Raw genomic sequence first — 22,499 nt, 5'->3', positions numbered from 1 at the left:
AATTATAAGGTCTATAGCTCCTCCTTCTCCGCATATGCTGACAAATGTACCTCTCCTGCCCCCCCAGGGAGTAACCTGCAGTAACTTGTCTGAACTTGTTTGTCTGTAGTTCTTACTGGCAATTTCTAAGTTATCTTTCAAGATCTTTTGAGGAAATGACTTATCAGGGCATCTCGTGTGTTCTTTTCTGTTCATGCCCCCTCCCCCTTTATTTTCCTTCCTTGGCACCATAGGAGTAAACATATAAAAGTCTATAACTTACGGTGGCTTGTTTTTAATTGAATGTATTTGGAAACTATTTTTTAGAAAAGGACTGAACTGGGAAATAGGAGATTTGGAGCCTGGTCATTGTATAGCCTTGGGCCAGTTATATAATTCACTGGACCTGTCTTCTCTGGCACAAAATAAAGAGGACCTTATTAGATGATCAATCTCAAAAGTTCTGACAACCCTGACACCGGAGGACTTTCTAGCTCTTGGACTTGGGACCTTACACTTGGATGCCATTTGTTACATTAAAAATATGGTTGACTCTTCTCCCAGTGGATATAAACCCAGGCAAGAACAAAGGGCACGTACCTGAGGAGGGAGTGGAAACAAGAGAGAAGCAGGCAGACGGGGATGTGTGGGAAGAGCAGGAGAGGAGAGGGGAGAGGAAGAGAAAGAGGAGGAGAAAGAGAGAATAATGAGGAGAGAGAGGAAAAATCCAGAGACATGGTGGGGGGGGATGGTAAGAGTGGGGAGAAGGGCAAAGTGTTTAGAGAAAAAGAGGAGACACTACAAAGGTGCGCACAGTTAAGAGAACTCAAGAACAGACCCAAGTAACAGTACACAACTCTAATTACAGAGCATAACATCTGAAAATCTTCACATGTATTTTTTGCATGGTAACAAATACCTCCAGTTATTTCTCTCCAGAAAAGAAAAAAAAAAGCAAAATATTTGGATATTGAAATGATAACTTTAAAGCTCTATAAATATTTGTGAAGGAACAAAGTTATCTTCTATTATGTGTTTACTACACACTAGATAATGACATTTTAAACAATCATACGTTATTATTTAAAAATTAGCATGACAGTCTGGAGCCTGTGCTCCGCAACAAGGCCGTGATGGTGGGGGACCTGTGCACCGCGATGAAGAGTGGCCCCCATTTGCCGCAGCTGGAGAAAGCCCTCGCACAGAAACGAAGACGCAACACAGCCATAAATAAATAAATAAACCCAAAGTTTAAAAAAAAAAAAAAAAAAAAAAAAAAATTAGCATGACAGAAATTCTAACACAGGATCTGGGAGATGGTAGGCATAAATATACCTCAGAGGAAGAGAAAGAGGAAGGAAAGAGAGAAAGAAAGGTAATATTTTAAAGTGACATATAAATCATCTTCCTGAGCTCGAAAGCCATACATTATAGTGGAGAAAGGACAAAAGGATAAAATATGCCCATGTTAAATTGCTTAAGACTCTGAACAAGCTGCAAGTACAAACTTCAGTAATAAAAAGTTAAGTAACCAGAACTCAACAACCAGAATCCTGAATTTACTAGAACACATACACATACCTTTACTGTCCAGTATTCAAGGAAAAACAAATTTACAAGAATATAAGATATTTCAGTGTTCATGAAACAATAGTGATCACCAGCAGTAGCAACTTCCTAAGAGTGTCCCTGGAGAACAGTTATCCCTGGTTCCTACGTATCCACAGAACAATAACCACTGTTACTCCACATGCAGACCAGAGATCAGGAAGCCACTCAAGGACCCAGTGGTCAATGAAACCCTAGTTAGTCAAAGTAGTGAGCTTCACAGTCAGAATGAGCTGGCTGTTTTCAATGGTTTCCCACTAGAGAGTTTAAAACACAACCTCATCCATAAAATCTGTGGCGTGAAGGGCCCCCAACCAGTAGCCCCACTCCCCTTCTCTTTCCCAACTTCAGCTCTGTTCCGCGATACAAGGAGCCCTGCACACACTCATGACAACACTCCAGCCCACCCATCCAAGATGCACACACAGCCCCACACTCTTTGGTCCTAGTAGCACTCGTACTCAAGTAGTACAGTTCACACCTGGGAGATCTGACTCCAAGACAGGCCCACACAGGCTCTGGAAGTAATGTGGGGGTCACTTAAGCAGGGGATTGTGGAGTCCTGAGTGGTTTAGCAGTGGGGGTGAGGGTGCCTTGCACGAACCACGTCCCTGCAGAACCCTCTCTTCGTGGAACATGGACCGAGGCCAAGAATCTTTCTTGCCCAAGGCCAAAGGGTGTTACTGTTGATATGACATTTCTGCCTTAATCTGGGTTAGCCAGAAAATCTAATTAGCTGTATCTCATATCCCAAAAGCCGGACTAGATAGTATTGGTTATACTATTTAGTGAAAATAACCATCCTAAGGGCTACCATTACTTTAGCTCAGTTGTTCAAATGATTTTGGTTTTAATACCATGGAGTCCACAGTGAGCACAAGAGGATGCATTTCTTCAGCGAGAAAAGTCTAGACACAACTAAAAAATAAGCCAGCACGAAGAGAAGCTTTGTGAGCTGTTAGGCAGTGACCAGGTAGAGAGAAAAGCTTTTGTCTCAAGTCCTACTTCCTTTCGCTCAGTCTACAAAACATCACAGGTCAAGCCTGTGAGCCAAACTGAATGATGAATCTTCCCTTTCATTCTCCCTTCTTTTAGCACCTCATCCTACCATACCTGAGTTGTTCTCCATAGGAATGCAAAAAGATCCACTTGCCCAAGAATGTGCCCTGTGCCTCTATTTCCCCCTTTCTACCACCAGACAATTCTTTTTCTCATCTTTTCGGGGCTTGATCCATTGGTGGTGGTCACCCAACTAATAGAATAAACTACCTACCGTGTACCAATGGGCTAGTGAGTGTTATCAGTTGAATAGGTCATCTGTGCAAGTTAATTAACACTGTAAACAGGGCCTTGAAAACATGTCATTCCTTAATAAGTAAAATGACTCCACTAGAAGGTATGTATTGCAGAAATGAGATCAGGCCAGTGGGGACACACAAGCTTCTTGGAGCACTTTGAACATATCACGCAGGCAACTGCCTGCCGTGCTGAGAGGTCTATGTACCTAGAGTACAAGGAAGAGATGAGAGAAAAGAAACTTGTCCTAATAGCTTTGCAGGGCAATTGAAAAGACAGAATCTATGTATAATGAAAACTCTTTAATAACATTACAAAGTAACACAAGTATGAGAATGGATGAGTTATAAGGCCTTTTCCCTCCTGATTTCTAATACTCTTCCAAACATCTGATCTGCTGTGAGCTTTCCCTGAAATTTTGATTAAGAGACAGAACACTTGGCTTGAGTAGCAAAAGAAATAGCTTGGAAGAACTTAGACACATTTCCCCCCTTCTGCTCTCACATTCTTCTAATTCCCCAAATTTGGATCTTTTGGAGGATGTTTAGAGATGTCCCTACACATTGCATGTGCCTCTACTTTTTAAGTCTTTTAATGTATCAAGGTTCTCGAGAGTTAGCTTTATTCTCCTCTATATAAGGGTGAACACTGAGTCCACTTCAGTTTTTTCCAGCTGCTTGGAAAATGGCAGTTTTGCCATTGTTCTGGCCCATGATTTCAAAAAGGCAGGTAATCCCTGAAATCCCAGAACCCTCGGCTTAGTGTCAGAAAACTCACATTCCAATTCCAGCTCTAATGCTCAGTTGCCTCGAGGAAGCTGTTGAACACTTCTTTGAGCCTCAATGTCGTCTATAAAATAGGGATTTGTTTCAGCCAAGACCAAATCAACTAGCTTGTATGGGAGAGCACACAGCCCAGTGGGGCTCAATATGTGTGGTTGATGTGAACATTCATGCCAGGTATTCTCTGTTTCAGAATTTCTCAGAACAAGATCAGATCCATCCATTTATTCAGTTAGCAAATGCTTTGTTGAGCACCTAATAAGCATCTGACTCTCCACTGAGCACTTGTGAGAACCACAATAGCTACGAGCCATCCCGTCGCTACTGGAAGGTTTCTATTTTCAAATTACCTCTCTTCTAGTATTTTCCCTTTTGGAAGATAGTTAAGAATGTACGTCATGTTTGCTTGCTTAAATTATATCTATTGGCAACATTTTGGAATGGAGTCCATCCCTCCCTGGGCTTCATTATACATCAAAATTCCCACAGTTGGTGTTTTTCCAAGACACATAGATCAGCACAGTCTCTAAGAAGTTCTCTCTTGGGTTTGATAAAAATGAATTAAAATACACCTGGACTTTATCAAGCCTGGTTTTCAGGCTGTCAGGGGAGGCTGGCATTGGTAGGGATAAATTAAATTATTAAGAATGGAAGTTTCCAATAATCAAAGGAGAGACACGGTAACGAGCGGCACACAAAGATAATGAGTAAGCACGTACACTGCACACCAGGGTCCATCTGATAATTATTCTGCCGTTCAAATGCACCCCTCCTCAGTCTACCACCACTGAAAACCAAAAATGTAGCAAGAAAATATCTGGATAGTAATTCCTGCTCAGTTGAGTCTCTAGTTATGGCCAAATAAAGACAGACAATTAGACAATTAATTACCCAAAGCAGTGTGACTTAGTGTAACTTTCATTGATTACAAATGGGCAATAACGCATAGATATTTGAAGCATCACTTTGTGCTATTAATTCCAGGAAAATCACATACTGAACCATCTATTAAAATGGAAAAGTCATAGTTGTTCAGACCCCAGGGAAGCTAACTGACAGGATAGAACAAGAGTTTGAAAACATATTTTTGGTACAATTGTTGGCCAAAATCATTGATTATATAAAAATTAGTTCTGTACATCCTTAGTGGCTTCCATTTTCCCTGATCTACATTACACTAAAAGGAGAATGAGTACCCTCAAAAAATGGAGAAAAGTATAGAAAATAGCATGTTTTTCGACTCCTCTCTCCAAACACCCATCTTCTTCATATACTTACGATGAATGAGAAAGAAGAAAACAACAGGCCTGCTGGGGAGTACACGGTTAGGAGGAATTCCTGACCAAAACCTTCACAGGCAGGGCTGCCACTTTACACAATCCCATTCATACTCTTTGTGAAATCCACCTCCAGGGCTGTGCAAGGCTCAATCTCTGTGCTATATACAACGACCCTATCTAAGGGTACACAAGGATCCACAAAAAAGTACTCCTAGTCCAGGAAAATACCACGTTGCCCTGTGACCTAGTTCAATCCTAATGAGATAAGGAGAAAAAAGAGAGAGCGTTTATTGACTTTAAAACTACTCAAGAAGTTCCACAAACAGACTCAGAAGTATCTGAGAATTGTAAAAGATTTGATTGCAATCACAAGAAAGGAAAGTCTTTCCATTTGACTGATCCTCAGATAAACAAAAGCACAGTGGGAATGGCTGGGCAAAAGACTTTCCTATCTTCACACCCACACACCCAGTAGAACATATCAGCAAGCAAAGAAAACATTCACCAAATTTCCATTGATGAAATATACCAGGCCTTCTCTTTGGTTGACTTTGAAAACATTAAGCCATATAATTTAAGTTTTTGTTTCAATCTGAAAAATGGAGTTGATACCCTAGATATAGGGCATTTGAGGACAAGCCAGCCTGAAAGTAGGACAAGGGATTTCTATCTAGCCAGATAAACAACACCTCTGGACCTCAGTCACTTGACCAAGCAGAATTCATGTCTGAAGTGTGCTTATCCCACATGGCATAGTGAGCCTGCTTTCCTGGGATGCTCAAGGATGTGCTAGAAGCAGGATCTCTGAAAACCCTAATTTGGGGCTCCCCTCCTTCCTCTTCTAGCCACCCCTTCCCATGGGGCTAGGAGTCTGCAGGGTTGGAGGATATATCTCCCTATAGCAACAATCTCCCTTCTAGACCATTCCCCAAGTTCCCATGTCCCTGGAATTCCCTGTCTCACATGGTCCAAAGCCAGCCTCCAAGGCCCATGTGCGTCTTTACTCTCCCAAGGGCAGACCACTTTACAGCCAGTGTGTGTACCCCTAGGCCTGAGGGGTGATCATGGGCAGCTATCCAGCTATGGGTGTGGATAAAGCTTGAATGAGCAGATTGGTTGGTCCACACATATTCCTACAGTTGCACAGTGGAGCCAGGGAAGGAAGAGAAAGGATAAGGCTGTGGGACAGAAGGGTCTCTTGTCCTGGACCTGCAAATGTTAGGGGTGGGCCTGGAATGAGATAAATCACAGACTGAAACGTGTGCTATTCAGTGGTCCCAGGAAATGTCTTTCTCTCTCCTATCCTCACAGTGACCACACAACTTATTATCTGAAACAGGGCACTGTTGAGTATAAAAGGGACCCTAACCAAATGGGATACCAGCTCAATAGGTGAAGCCAAGACTGTCCTGCAAATTGGGATATAAACTCATCCCAGCTACACCAAACTACGGGTAGTAGCCTCCCCTGTAATGATCCCTCACTAACACCAAGCCCAGAGTTCCAAAACAATTGCCATCCATTGGCATCCAGCACTTTTCTTCCCGTAAGGTTCTTTTTTCCCCTCACAGCGAGTGTTTATGCTTGGTCCACTCAAGAAGTAAATAAAACTTCATCCTTGTCATGTACAACAGACTTTGGGTATATAATAGAAAGCATCGGATGTAGTTCCAGCTTCTGTTGTTTATCTGCAAAGGTTGTTCAATCTGTTAAATCTGTAGATTGGCATCCTAATAAATAGAAAATGAAATAAAAGGAAAACCAGAGAACTGTCGGAAATCTGCAAACACACCAAAGAAAACTGGATACTAGGATTCCTGACTGAGGTAGAAAATCAAACATAAACAGTAAACAGAACCTTAAAGAAAATGTTGTGATGGCCTTTTCTGGAGCCAACCCTACACTAGGCCTGGGAATGCAAGATTTAATCCGGACCAGTCAGTGTTTTCCAGAAGCTCACACCCTAGAGGAGGGAGTTTCTGGTAAGGCCTGAGGCCACATCCTTGGCACCTGGTTACTGTGACTCCCTTGCTGCCTCTTGGCAAATTCCAGTAGCCTGATTTCCACTCATAGCTGTTACACAACACACACACGCACACGCACACACACACTTTTTTCCTACAGTGCTTCCCGTCAGTCTGTCCTACTGTCTGCCATTATTTACATTAGAAGTTCTTAAACATGACCACTCATCACAATTACCCTGGGAGCTTCTCTAACATACAGATTCCCAAGCAGCACCCCACAGAGACTGAATCAGCAGGTCTGGGGTGGAGCCAAGACATTTCTACCCTTAGTAAACAATCCAGATGACTATGAAAGCAAAGCATTCTAGCCTCTGGAGAAGCTCAGCTAGAGCAACACAGGCTGGGACTTTGTCTGACGGGGATGCAGCCGCGCCCTCATGCTCTGTCTGTCCCAGCCTGCTCCTCCGTGGGGGTCTTCCCAGAGAGAAGTGAAGATGTTTTACCCAACACCCTGGCAAAAAGCACCGCAACGAAAAGCTGTCCTTTCCTGCCGTGGCCAAGCTCCAACCAACTGCCAATTCCAACACATCCTGAAAGATTTCTGTATTCATTCCCTTTCATGAGAAACTGTTTGAGCTTTACTCAGAAATAAAAGTACACACATGCAACAAGTTTATGCAAACTTTAGAATGGTCCATTTTTTATTGACAGTCTTTATTTCCTAATCCAATGTTGAAACTTTTCCTTTGAATGAAATTTTAACCCATTTCTTTCCCTTCTCTCCCTCTTCCTCCCCATCCTCCACACACCCATAATGTAATCTGTGAGTTCTTGGTTAGATTAATAACTCCCAAGGGCCTAACCCTTCTAAGAGAACACATCAGCAACTCCAGGAAACCATGTAATTTTTCTATTTGTGAAAATTAGCCAAATGTTTTCAAAGGATAAGAAACACTGATGGCTTCGTTTTTGGTTCATCCAGAATACAGATGGGAAGAAACTATTGCAGTCAATCAACTTGAATTTTGTGTTTTACAAATAGCCTAGCATAATCAGAAATAAACCTAAATTTATAAGAGAAATGCTATCGGGTAGAAATCCCTCCTTGTCGATGGAAAGACTGACCACAGGAATTCAGGCGTCACTCTGGATCTTATCATCACAGGCAAATCCACAGATAAGTCAGCTTTTGCAGGAGCAGAGGAGGTAAAAAGAGCTCTACTCCCCTCGCACAGTTCCAAGGTTCAGCATTACCCAGCTCACTAGAGTCGGGGCTCTGATTGCCACTTCCCTTGGGAGCAGCTGCTGCCTGTCTCCAGGGATGTTCCCACAGACCTCAGGGATGGAGCCTTACAAGAGAGCTCTCTGATCTTGACACTGGAAAATCTCAGTATGCTGCAAGGAAGTAAGTCAGTGCTAAGCATGGAATCCCAGTTCCATCCCTCTGATATGCTTTTGGAGGGTATAAAGCTAAAAAGGTAAAAATAAAAAGACCAGACTCAAATGTGGAAAATGAACCCACTCACTTCCTGAACATGTGCTAAGCTGAAGAAATACTCCTCAATATATTAGTCCTTAGCATGCTGTTATTTGATTAACTTAAGTCTCACTTCTCTTGCTTTATCGTTCTTTTCACTAAGCTTCAGATAATTTTCCTAAGGTAGTTTAAAAGTAAAGCTAAATGCTTACCTTCCATAAATCATAAGAAAGAAGCTGTGTATAATCTCATTTGTGTAAACACAAATTTGGCATGAAATAGCTTAAAACAAAGTTTGGAAGAACATGCACAGAGACTTTCCCATTGGTTGGTTTGGGATGGTCCAAGATTTCTATTCCTCTTACTTAACTCTTTTCTTCCATAAACATTTATTACTTGTATGCCTTTCGAACTTAAAAAAAAGAAGTGGGAAGTATTGAAGGTATTTACCAATGGAAATTATCAACATCAGATAGTGAAATTAATTATTTCAAAACTCTAGGGACAAATGGCAACATTAGACTTCTGACAACATCGTTTCTTTTGCTGCATTATCCATCCACCAGTGCCAAAAGTCCATCCACTAGTTGGATGGAAGTACTGTTGACTCTTGAACAACATGAGTTTGAACTGCAGGGGTCCACTTACACATAGATCTTTTTCCGGAAATACTTACTACAGTACTACAGTATCTGGGGTTGGTTGAATCCATGGATGTGGAACCACGGATACGGAGGGCCTACTGTAAAGTCATATGTGGATTTTTGACTGCTTAGGAAGTTGGCACCCCTAACCTCCAGTTGTTCAAGGGTCTACTGTATTTGCCTGCAACATTATTTTGAAACAAGATGGGCACAAATGACAGCTTACTTACTCTCCTTAAATAGCCACTAATTCCACAAATTATCTGCCTGTTGTTCAAGACAGAGACCGCCACAGATAAAGTAAATAAGGATGTCTCCTATCAATGAACTGGAAAATGCATTCATTTAAAAATTACTCAGTGTCACAATTTACATTTCAATTGTACACTTCTTGCTTCCACTTTTAATGGAGGCTATAAGGCAACAGGCAGATAACAAATGTTCCCTAAGGGGATTTAAATTGGCTCTATTAATCTCTCTCTGACTTCAAGACAATGTTTAAAAATAAATGTCTGGCTTAACATTTTACAAAATCTTCCTTTTAAACATTAATTTTTCTTCTGTGCACCACAAGAGAGAAATTTTGCATTCAGGTTCTAAGTCAAGAGCAACTCAATGAGACTGAAATCACCCAAGGCAGCCTCCACTTCTTCATCTCAATCACTAAGTGGCTTGCTTGATCACACTCGAGACCCACTATCACTTACAACTGTCTTATCTTCAAGATCTGACATTTTGACAAACCTCCCTATAGCTACCATCTCAAATTTTTCCACCTTGCCTCCTGTTGAATTTGTCTTTCCCCCTCACTGTTCTCTCCAGTTAATCTTGCTTTTTCTTCTTGTTTTAACCTCAGGCTTCTTAAACTAGGATATATATCCCCACCCTCATCCCAGTACAGGGCCTAGTCATGGAAAAATGTGGCATATATTTTTTAACTCTTTATTTTACTTAATAATAAATAGCTTAATACTTAAAATTAAAGCAAATACACATACATTATGGAATTTTAAATATTTTAAAAATAAAACTCAGGACTTTAGAACTTACAAAGCTTCTGATAGGCTACTTTAAGACTCCACGCCCTGGAGACAAGCTTCTCTTCTCTGTCATTATGAATATTTCATAGGAAACGTTTGAGAAGCGTTAACCTAACCTATTCAGCCTCCTCTTGGATTCACAGCCTATGGTTAACCATTCCCAACCAAATTCTCTCTGACCTCTGAGAATGCCTAGTACTCTTGACTCTCCATTAAAACACTTACTTGGACTGACCCAATCCATCTCTTCTCAGTTAATTCCAGGGTGTCACTAGAGAAAGTCCCGTTACAATATTTTGTAGAACCATGCCACTCAATCAGTCCTAGGCACTGGCCACCACTAGACAAGCCCCCTTTTTTATCTCTAATATACATCCTAACTTTCGCCAATTCTTTCATTTTCTCAAATGTACTTCTGACTTCCCCAAAGAACAGCTTCATTGCCCACTCTACAAAGATTGAGATGATTTTAAGTGAACTGCCTCAACTTTCTCTCTCTCTCCATGAAATGTCATAGGACATGGCACATAGTTTCTTTCTTCCCTCCCATCTTAAAGCAGTATCCCTATTCTTTTCTGAGACTAACCCCATGCTCCTGACCTACCTCTGCCAGCCTGCTCTTTCCATCTTCCCCACTATTTCTTATATCTTCAGATTTTGTCTTTCCCCTCTTAGATGACAAAAACAATTGCCTCTTTTGAAAAGGGATCATTTCTTAATCCTGCTTCACCCCAAGTTCTCCTTTCTTTATCAAACTTCTTGAAAGAATAGTTCATGCTCATGGAATTCACTTCTTCTCTTCCCATTGTCTTCTTGAGCCCCAGAAAATAGGCTTCTGCCTTCACCAAGCCAAGGCAACCATTCTCACTAAGGTGACAGGGACCCACTCATTACTATCCCAGCTCTCTGCTTGGAATTTGTCCCACTTCAACTCCCAAAGAATAGGCAAGTTGTCCTTAACCCTCTCTTCCTTTTCTTCATTCCACACCATGTTTTATCACTTACCTCTCTGACTGCTCCTACCCACTCTCATTCACCGGCTCCAACCTTCAGTCTTTTCTTCTATAGGCTCTCTCTTGTGAACTGCATGCATCCCATGTCCTCAACAATCACCTCAGTGCAGAGGACTTTCAACTCCAGAGCCTTCAGCCCTTAGCCCAATACTGAGTCACTAGCCCATTTCTACTGCCTGCTGGGTAATTTCAAGCAGAAACCCAAGAATGGTCTGGTATGTGGAAAAGAATGAGTTTTCTATATGAGCAGTGGTTTGGCCTTGGCAAACCATGTAACATGAGTCCCAGTTAGTAAAAATAGTAGTACTTACCTCATAGGTTTGCTACTGAGGATTCAGTGACATAAAAGTAGGAAATTCAATTTATTTATGTTGATTTAAATAGAGCACTTACTGGTTGTCAGGAAGGCTTATAATACAGGACTTTACAAATAATAACTCATTGAATCCCTACAAGGACACTGTGAGGCAAGTAGTACTATTATCCTCATTTCACAGATGAAAACACTGAGACACAGCCAATTTGGGTAACCTCCCCAGGTCACACATCTAATAAGTGGCAAAGCCTGATTCCAATCCAGGCAGTCTAGCCCCAAAAGCTACGCTAAGCTGCCTCTCTTTATGCTGCCTATCTGCCTTTTAATGCACTGCAGAAATCCAGTTATTATTATTAAATCAAAAATCCAGAACATCAGGCCACCCCTGCAATTCAAATTTCTTTCATGCGTTCCTGGTTAACAATACTAATCTTATAGACTACCACCTCCTCATCAGCTTAACTTCCTCTCTCACCCTCAGAACCTATTGCTGCCAAATCCTATTCTGTCCACCTCTGAAATGGTTGACTTATTCCCACCATCAGTGCTTTAGCTCTAGCCTATTTCATTAGTACATGGAAATAAAAAAGAAAAGACCTCCTATATATTGGGACAATTAGTAAAATTTTTATAACAGACAGCAGTTGTATATCAATACTAAATTTCCCAATTTCAATCATTGTACTGAAGTTATGTAAATGAAAGCTCTTATTTTTAGGCAACGCACACTGAAATATTTAGGGGTAAAAGAGGCATGATGTCTGCAACTTACTCTCAAATGGTTTAGAAAAAACTCCTAGTAATATGTATACGTTAGAGAATGAGAGAATGGTAAAGCAAATGTGGCAAAACATTAACAACTGGTAAATCCAGTGGAAGGATATTTCAAAGCTTTTTGTCTATTCTTGCAACTTTTCTCCAAATTTAGAATTATTTCAAAATACAAAGCTTAAAACAAAAAAACTACCAGTCTCTTTGCTGCCCCTGACCATGGCCCTCTCCTGCCACTCCACTGCCCACGTCCCTCCACCAGAATGTGGAAGGCAATCAAATTCAAAGTACCCAGCTGGCATGCAAAGCAATGCATAACCTCCCCCACTTCTATTCCAATCTTCTGGCACCCTTCCCAACAGCATGCACAAACTCCCTCCCCACTGCTGGGTTCCCCATGCCCCCTGACCCCACCCCAGACTCAGCATTTTCCTGCATCCAGGCCTTTGAAGAGGCTGTTACCTTTGCCTAGACTAGAACCCCCTTTCTTCCTAAAGATAAACATCAAGGTCATATCATTCCCTCAAAGACTAATTGGAATCCTATTTCTTTCAAAATGGCTTCCCAGATCCACCCAGTTAAAATCTGTTCATCTTACCCAGCCTCCTAAAGCAGGTGTTTACCTCTGTGTACAGCTTACCTCCATTCAACCTTGTACTAGAAATTTTATATCTTTGATCTAGGAGATTGGGAGTTTGCAGAAGATGATAATAACGTGGTTTTCATCCTTACGCCTCCACCTCCTCTTACATAATTTTGCAGAAACTATGTATTTCATAACTCAAAAAATGTGTACCGCCAGGGCTGATCAGGGACACAGGGCAGCAGATAGGAAGGGACAGGAGAAGGCCGCAGCTCTGGCAGTGAGCACGAAACCTGGGAAGTTCTTATACGGGCACACGCCCTACTCTCTGCAGCTCCCACCTCTGCAAGGAAAGGAAAGAAGAAAAGGAATGGCCTTCTGTGCTCGGTAACACCCTCCTGGGCTCGCCTTTAGAGAGCTCCTGCCCCCTACCAGGAGCCCTGTTTTCAGTCATTTCGGTCTGTCCCCCTGCCTCACACAGACCTCCCAGCATTTCTGCCCTGTGCTGGCCATGCACCCAGCTGCTGCCAGCAGAGAGAGTATATGTGGAGCTTCCCTGGCTGCACGTGAGAGCTTCACCCAGGAATCTAAGTGCTTGAATGACTTTGCTTTCAATACTTTGCTTTTTCTGTTTTTTTAAAGGAAAATAAAAATCAAGCCTTTAGAGAAAACTTACCCAAAACAGGAGTAGTAAACTTTTTTTAAAGTTCTAGGTAAAAAGCAAAGCAAGGATGCTCAAGAAAAATGGAACCTGAATGCCATTTGCCCTTCAAGTCATCTTTCCCCTAATGCCACTCTCCCTAAGAATCTTGGCCCTCTCCTTCTGGCACACACTGGTTCCTCTCAGATCAGGGCTCAGACCCAGCGTCCGTCTCTTCCTCTTACTGACAGAGACTTGGGCTCAAGGGAGGTTAAGTAACTTGCCAAAGCTTAAGTTGCCCTAAAGTGGTTCCAAGTTTGTCAGCAGGTTTATTTGTTTTTCGGTTAGAATTGAGGACCAAAGTCTGATATTTGGGAGTTGCACAATTATACCCAGAGAAGTAGATGAGATTCTTAAGAGAGAATAGGAGAAAAATATAAGGCCAAGACTGGGATGCTGGGAAAACCTGCATTTAGAGGGCACAGTAAGCACCCTATTGTCCCCAAATATGGCCTTTCCACGAAAACTTCAGGTGATTACTTCCTAAATCTCATCCTGTTGTGAGAAATGCCAATATTCACCACTCTTGAATCAGACTTAAATAAGACTCAATGCTATATATAAAATAAATAACCAGCAAGGACCTACTATATAGCATAGGGAACTCAGTATCTTGTAATAACCTATAATGGAAAAGAACCTGAAAAAAGAATATGTGTGTGTGTGTGTGTGTGTGTGTGTGTGTGTGTATAACTGAATCACTTTGCTGTACACCTGAATCTAACACAACACTGTAAATCAACTACACGTCAATTTAAAAAAAGAAAACACCCCACTGCTTTTTTCTTTCATTCATTCAGCAAGTATAGATTGAATGTCTGGCACATATCAGAAGCTATTTTAGGTGCTAAGGATACAGTAGTGTACCAAACAGACTAAGTCCCTGCTTGCAGAGAATTTACCAGAACTACACATCACTTCCGTAATATTGCAATATCTGAAAACTCAGAGACTTCCTAGAACAAGTGATTTATTCCCCATGAACTTCACTTCTCTCATCTGTTAAATGGGAACATCAAAACTCTACCACCTATATCACATTCAGTAGATAATCAATAAATGGTAACATGTGATTATGATTACACTCTACCCTAAAATCAGAGTCATCATTCACTTGTCTCTCAGGACTAAACCTTATAAATAATACTGTCACTATGTCCTAAATCTAGTCATTCAGATACATCCCTCACAATTTTGTCTATTTCTGTACTCAACTGTGTAGTATACTCAATACTTTATCTTCAATTCAAGTGTAATTCAAAACTGTAGAATTACAAGTTTTCTATTTTTCCTAATATATATTAAATTCATAAGCAATTATTAAAATTTAAAAGGTTCCATTCATGTGACATAGCACCTAAAATTAACTCAGATATCACTGGAAATATGCTGGGTCTACTTTGGGAAACACTTCTCCATATGCTCAACTTTACAGAGCTGATCTCAATATCTAAATTTGGCTTATTTAAATGAAACTCATTTTGGAGAGCTCCAGAGTCTGCCATCCTCTCACAATTTCCCCTGCTGCTCCCCTAAGGCAGCCTCCTTTTAACATGACTGTCATAGTTTAACAGCTTCTACCCTTGAAACTAGATCATGTCTCTCCCTTGCCCCAAGTCCACCAATGGATTCCCATCTCCTTAGAATAAATGCAAAGACCCTACTGCACTCTACCAAGGCCCTACATGATCTGGCCTCTGCTTGTCTCCCCACCACACTTCCTACCACTCTTCCCACTGGGAACATAGCTGCAGCTTTACTGGATATTATTCAGGCAGCCTTTGCATCTGCTTTTCCTCTGCCTGCAGCATCCTTCCCAGGTCATCACAACTCACTCCCTGACTTCATAGGCCTTCTGTGAATGCTTGCTCACTCCTCCATCACCATCATTCTTGCTCACCTTGCTCTATTTTCTCCATAACATTTATCACTACTAAACATCAAATGACGTGCATTCATGCACTTGTTTCCTGTCTGTCAAGCCCCTTTAGACTGTAAGCTCCAGGAGGGCCTGCATTTTGTCTGTATTGCACACTACTGTATTACTAATGCCTGAAATACTATGGAAGCCACTCATCAAATATTTGGTGATTGAAGGCATGAGCGAATGTACAAAGCATGGATAATGAGTATTCTTTGAAACATGTTCAGTTTGAGGTTTCTTGAGGACTCAAAGGGTGGGCAGTAAGAAATGCAAAGGAGTTTAGGACAAAGGAAAGCAAAAAGTAAGAACACCGGAAAGCAAGACTAAAAATGCACAGACCCACCCACCAAAGTCCTCCAAATGCTACTGGAATGTTGGCCCCAAAATACAGAAATTAGTTGGAAACAGAACTCATGGATGGATATTGATAGAATTGGAAAAGAACTCACTTCATTATACAAGAATTTGTCTCGCTTAATTTGGTTTAAAAAGGAGGGGGGAAGGCATATAAGTAAATAAAATAAAGTAAATTTTTAATTTTAGCCTTTAATGACAAGCTACTCCCTCACCAAGCTTTGAAAACAAGTAACAAGATAGCATTTGGTTTTTTTTCTTTCTGCCCAGTCTATAAAAGTGCTAATGAACAGTAAAACTTCCAAAGTGAAGGCTGCAAAGATGGAGAAAGATAGTGAAATGACATCTGGGAGATTGAGGCCCCAATTCATGGCCTCCCTATATCTACACCTTTGACCCATAGCTTTGTATTCATTCATTCTGACCCTGAGTTACACCATGACTTGCTTTGGCCAGTGGGATATTAGCAAATGTGACAGTAATCGAGTCTTGAAAAGCACATGTGTCTTGCCACCTACCCGCTTGCATGACTGGACTTTCATGCTTTTGGACCCCGGCCACCACCAGGAGGACATGCCTGGACCAGCCTGCTGGAGGTATGAGAGCAGGGATGAGAGAAACATGGAGGAGTATTGACTTTCCCCAATCAAGGGCATCATAGACTCCCAGCCAACCACTAATGCATGAGGAAGCCCAGCTAAAATAATCAGAAACTGGTTTCAATAAACAGAACTCCCCCAGCCAACAAGCAGACTCATAAAAAATAATAAATGGTTGTCATTTCAAGATACTATGCTTTGGAGTAGTTGGTTACCCAGCAATAGCTAACTGATATAACTTGGATAATTACCCTCCAAATAACTGAGATTAAAAATGGACAAGTTACAACGGACAAGCTAAAACGATGTTACCTAAGCAAAAGAGGGCTTAAGTTTCTAATTAAAGTTTTTTAAATCATTTGAAAACAACAGGAATATGAGGAAATATGTGCAATGTAATTACAATTCAAAGCTAAATTATTAGCATCCTCTTACATTATAAAAGTGGGGTGATCTTTTACAAGCATAAATATCTGACACACAGTAGACTGGTGCTTCTCTTTGTGGGCTCCAATAAAAACAAAATGGAGCCACATATGTTTTCTTCACCCTTCAGTCATTCTACCCTAGCCTCATCACTGGGGACTTCTATTTTCCCCAGCACTAGAGTCTATTTTCATTAAACTATTCCTTCTTTCATATCAAAAACATTAACAAACTTCCTGTGCACATATGAAACTCATTCACAGAACTGTAGGTAAAATAAACCAACCATAATTTGCTTCTATTCAGACTTTTGTAGTGACATAAGCACTATCTTTTTCCTCTTCCAAGGTTACCCTTCTTCCTTTTTCCTTTGCATGTTTCCCAGGAGGTCTGCACGAAAGCATAAACTTTCACATTAGACATGTGAATAAGGAAGCAGACACAGAGAAATGCATACGCTGTTTGAAGAGGTTTTCCCACCCAACCTCCTTCACTCTCACAGCCTCGCACCCAGACACAATTTTAGTCTCGCAGAATCCATTTTATATTCTGTTCCATAAACATATATATCTTTGTATAAAACGAAACCAGACAAAATTGAGAATGTTATTAAAGATACAGGTAATAATACACTGGTAGAGTCCGTTCTGTGCTCAGCCCCACGCTGCCCCTCACATGGTGTCTTAGTCCACTCAGGCTGCCGTACCAAAATACCACAGGTTGGGTGGTTCATAAACAGCAGAAATTTATTTCTCACAGTTCTGGAAGCTGAGATCAGGGTGCCGGTATGGCTGAGTGAGGGCCCTCTTCCAAGCTGCAGACTTCTTGTTTTATCCTCAAGTGGCAGAAGGGGCTAGGGAACTCTGTGGGGCTCTTTAGAAGAGCACTAGCCTCATTCATCAAGGCTCTGCCCTCATGACTGATCACCTCCCAAAGGGCTCACCTCCTAATACCAGCATATTGGGCACTGGGATTTCAACATATGAATTTTGAGGAGATACAAACATTCAGCCCATAGCACGTGGTCAGCAGAGCCTGGATTCTTGTCTCCCTTTTACAGGCCAGGCAGGGACACTGAGTCTGGGGGTGGCAGTGTGACACTTCCTCGAGGTTTCTCTTCCATAAAGTGACTAAATCAGAATTCAAACCCAAGTTCAGAGTCCTTTTCTGTACACTATGCTCCAGAGTAATACATTGTTGGAAAGCTCAAAACAATTTTTTCACAGAAAAGATAAAGAACAGGGATATATGTAAGAAGAAAGATAAAGAACAGATAGCTATATGTGACAAAAGAGACAACAGAGGCATTTACATTTACATTTACATAGGACAACTGTGTAAGAAAAGCAGCTACTAACTGCTAACATTTCTAGAATATTCTACAGAACACAATGGAAAGCCACATAATTTTATGTCATGTTATGCACTGATAACAGTAGAACAACAAATACCAAATGAGGATTCCCCCACAACTTTGCACATATTTTCACCTCCTCTTAATGTTCTAAATGTGCTGTTGTAGGCTGTTTATTCCTTAGCCAACATTGGCTACTGCAATAAATTCTTTTTTTTTTTTTTGAATTTTTGAATATTATTTCTTTTTTTATACAGCAGGTTCTTATTAGTTATCCATTCTATACATATTAGTGCATACACGTCAATCCCAATCTCCCAATTCATCACACACCCACATGCCCAGTAATGGGATTGCTGGGTGATGTGTTAATCCTATTTGTAGTTTTTTAAGGAACCTCCATACTGTTCTCCATAGTGGCTATATCAGTTTACATCCCCACCAGCAGTGCAAGAGAGTTCCCTTTTCTCCACACCCTCTCCAGCATTTGTTGTTTGTAGATTTTCTGATGATTCCCACTCTAACTGGTGTGAGGTGATACCTCATTGTAGTTTTGATTTGCATTTCTCTAATAATTAGTGATGTTGAGCAGCTTTTCATGTGCTTCTTGGTCATCTGTATGTCCTCTGCTCATTTTTTGATTGGGTTGCTTGTTTTTTTAATATTGAGCTGCACGAGCTGTCTATATATTTTGGAGATTACCCTTTGTCCGTTGATTTGTTTGCAAATATTTTCTCCCATTCTGAGGGTTGTCTTTTCGTCTTGTTTGTAGTTCCCTTTGCTTTGCAAAAGCTTTTTAGTTTCATTAGGTCTCATTTCTTTATTTTTGTTTTTATTTCCATTACTCTAGGAGGTGGATCAAAAAATATCTTGCTGGGATTTATGTCAAAGACTGTTCTTCCTATGTTTTCCTCTAAGAGTTTTATAGTGTCCAGTCATACATTTAGGTCTCTAATCCATTTTGAGTTTATTTTTGTGTATGGTGTTAGGGAGTGTTCTAATTTCATTCTTTTACATGTAGCTGTCCAGTTTTCCCAGCACCGCTTATTGAAGAGACTGTCTTTTCTCCATTGTATATCCTTGCCTCCTTTGTCATAGAATAGTTGACCATAGGTGCAAGGGTTTATCTCCGGGCTTTCTGTCCTGTTCCATTGATCTATATTTCTGTTTTTGTTCCAGTACCATATTGTCTTCATTACTGTAGCTTTGTAGTATAGTCTGAAGCCAGGGAGTCTGATTCCTCCAGCTCCGTTTTGTTCCCTCACGTCTGCTTCAGCTATTTGGGATCTTCTGTGTCTCCATACAAATTTTAAGGCTTTTTGTTCTAGTTCTGTAAAAAATGCCATAGGTAATTTGATAGGGATTGCACTGACTCTGTAGATTGCTTTGGGTAGCATAGTCATTTTTGCAATATTGATTCTTCCAATTCAAGAACGTGGTATATCTCTCCATCTGTTGGTATCATCTTTAATTTCATTCATCAGTGTCTTATAGTTTTCTGCATACAGGTCTTTTGTCTCCCTGGGTAGGTTTATTCCTAGGTATTTTATTCTTTTTGTTGCAGTGGTAAATGGGAGTGTTTCCTTAATTTCTCTTTCAGATTTTTCATCATTAGTGTATAGGAATGCAAGAGATTTCTGTGCATTAATTTTGTATCCTGCAACTTTACCAAATTCATTGATGAGCTCTAGTAGTTTTCTGGTGGCATCTTTAGGATTATCTATGTATAGTATCATGTCATCTGCAAACAGTGACAGTTTTACTTCTTCTTTTCCAATTTGTATTCCTTTTATTTTATTTTCTTCTCTGATTGCCATGGCTAGGACTTCCAAAACTATGTTGAATAGTAGTAGCAAGACTGGACGTCCTTGTCTTGTTCCTGATCTTAGAGGAATTGCTTTCAGGTTTTTACCATTGACAACGATGTTTGCTGTGGGTTTGTTGTATATGGACTTTATTATGTTGAGGTAGGTTCCCTCTGTGCCCACTTACTGGAGAGTTTTTTATCATAAATGGGTGTTGAATTTTGTCAAAAGCTTTTTCTGCATATGGATTTTATTCTTCAATTTGTTAATATGGTGTATCACATTGATTGACTTGCGTATATTGAAGAATCGATGCATCTCTGGGATAAAACCCACTTGATCATGGTGTATGATCCTTTTCATGTTTTGTTGGATTCTGTTTGCTAGTATTTTGTTGAGGATTTTTGCATCTATGTTCATCAGTGATACTGGTCTGTAATTTTCTTTTTTTGTAGTATCTTTGTCTGGTTTTGGTATCAGGGTGATGGTAGCCTCATAGAATGAGTTTGGGAGTATTCCTTCCTCTGAAATTTCCTGGAAGAGTTTGAGAAGGATAGGTGTTAGCTCTTCTCTAAATGTTTGATAGAATTCACCTGTGAAGCCATCTGGTCCTGGACTTTTGTTTGTTGGAAGATTTTTAATCACACTTTCAATTTCAGTGCTTGTGATTGGTCTGTTCATATTTTCTATTTCTTCCTGGTTCAATCCTGAAAGGTTATACCTTTCTAAGGATTTGTTCATTTCTTCCAGGTTGTCCATTTTATTGGCATAGAGTTGCTTGTAGTAGTCTCTTAGGATGCTTTGTATTTCTGCAGTGTCTGTTGTAACTTCTCCTTTTTCATTTCTAATTTTATTGATTTGAGTCCTCTCCCTCTTTTTCTTGATGAGTCTGGCTAATGGTTTATCAATTTTGTTTATCTTCTCAAAGAACCAGCTTTTAGTTTTATTGATCTTTGCTATTGTTTTCTTTGTTTCTATTTCATTTATTTCTGCTCTGATCTTTATGATTTCTTTCCTTCTGCTAACTTTGGGTTTTGTTTGTTCTTCTTTCTCTAGTTTCTTTAGGTGTAAGGTTAGATTGTTTATTTGAGATTTTTCTTGTTTCTTGAGGTAGGCTTGTATTGCTAAAAGCTTTCCTCTTAGAACTGCTTTTGCTGCATCCCATAGGTTTTGGATCATTTTGTCTTCATTGTAATTTGTCTCTAGGTATTTTTTTGATTTCCTCTTTGATTTCTTCAGTGATCTCTTGCTTATTTAGTGATATATTGTTTAGCCTCCACGTGTTTGTGTTTTTTATGGTTTTTTTCCCTGTAACTGATTTCTAATCTCTTAGCATTGTGGTCAGAAAAGATGACTGATATGATGTCAATTTCCTTAAATTTACTGAGGCTTGATTTGTGACCCAAGATGTGATCTATCCTGGAGAATGTTCTGTGTGCACTTGAGAAGAAAGTGTAATCTGCTGTTTTTGGAAGGAATGTCCTATAAATATCAATTAAATCTATCTGGTCTATTGTGTCATTTAAAGCTTGTGTTTCCTTATTAATTTTCTGTTTGGATGACCTGTCCATTGGTGTAAGTGAGGTGTTAAAGTCCCCCACTATTATTGTGTTACTGTCGATTTCCTCTTTTATAGCTGTTAACAGTTGCCTTATGTACTGAGGTGCTCCTATGTTGGATGTGTATATATTTATAATTGTTATATCTTCTTCTTGGATTGATCCCTTGATCATTATGTAATATCCTTCCTTGTCTCCTGCAACATTCTTTATTTTAAAGTCCATTTTATCTGATTGCTACTCCAGCTTTCTTTTGATTTCCATTTGCATGGAATATCTTTTCCCATCTGCTCACTTTCAGTCTGTATGTGTCCCTAGGTCTGAAGTGGGTCTCTTGTACACAGCATATAGATGGGTCTTGTTTTTGTAACCATTCAGCAAGTCTGTGTCTTTTGGTTGGAGCATTTAATCCATTCACATTTAAGGTAATTATCTATATGTATGTTCCTCTTACCATTTTCTTAATTGTTATGGGTTTGTTATTATAGGTCGTTTTCTTCTCTTGTGTTTCCTGCCTAGAGAAGTGCCTTTAGCACTTGTTTTAAAGCTGGTTTGGTGGTGCTGAATTCTCTTAGTTTTTGCTTGTCTGTAAAAGTTTTAATTTCTCCCTCGAATCTGAATGAGATCCTTGCCAGGTAGCATAATGTTGGTTTTATGTTCTTCCCTTTCATCACTTTAAACATATCATGCCACTCCCTTCTGGCTGGTAGAGTTTCTGCTGAGAAATCAGCTGTTAACCTTATGGGAGTTCCCTTGTATGTTATTTGTCATTTTTCCCTTGCTGCTTTCAATAATTTTTCTTTGTCTTTAATTTTTGCCACTTTGATTACTATGTGTCTCGGCGTGTTTCTCCTTGGGTTCATCCTGCCTGGGACTCTCTGTGCTTCCTGGACTTGGGTGGCTATTTCCTTTCCCATGTTAGGGAAGTTTTTGAGTATAATCTCTTCAAATATTTTCTCAGGTCCTTTCTCTCTCTTCTCCTTCTGGGACCCCTATAATGCGAAGGTTGTTGCGTTTAATGT

The 22,499-nt window shown here is 40.3% G+C and overlaps 1 protein-coding gene across 1 annotated transcript in view; it reads right to left on the bottom strand.

Moving 5' to 3' along the window:
• DEPDC1B (DEP domain containing 1B) overlaps nucleotides 1-22,499 on the bottom strand; it is a 252,342-nt gene that overhangs the window by 13,147 nt on the left and 216,696 nt on the right. The window lies entirely within an intron of this gene.

Source organism: Balaenoptera physalus (assembly GCF_965194825.1).
Source record: "Balaenoptera physalus genome assembly, chromosome: 3".
NCBI lineage: Eukaryota > Metazoa > Chordata > Mammalia > Artiodactyla > Balaenopteridae > Balaenoptera > Balaenoptera physalus.
The sequence above is the reverse complement of the archived record's forward strand: the minus strand, read 5'-3'. Positions and strand labels throughout refer to the sequence as shown.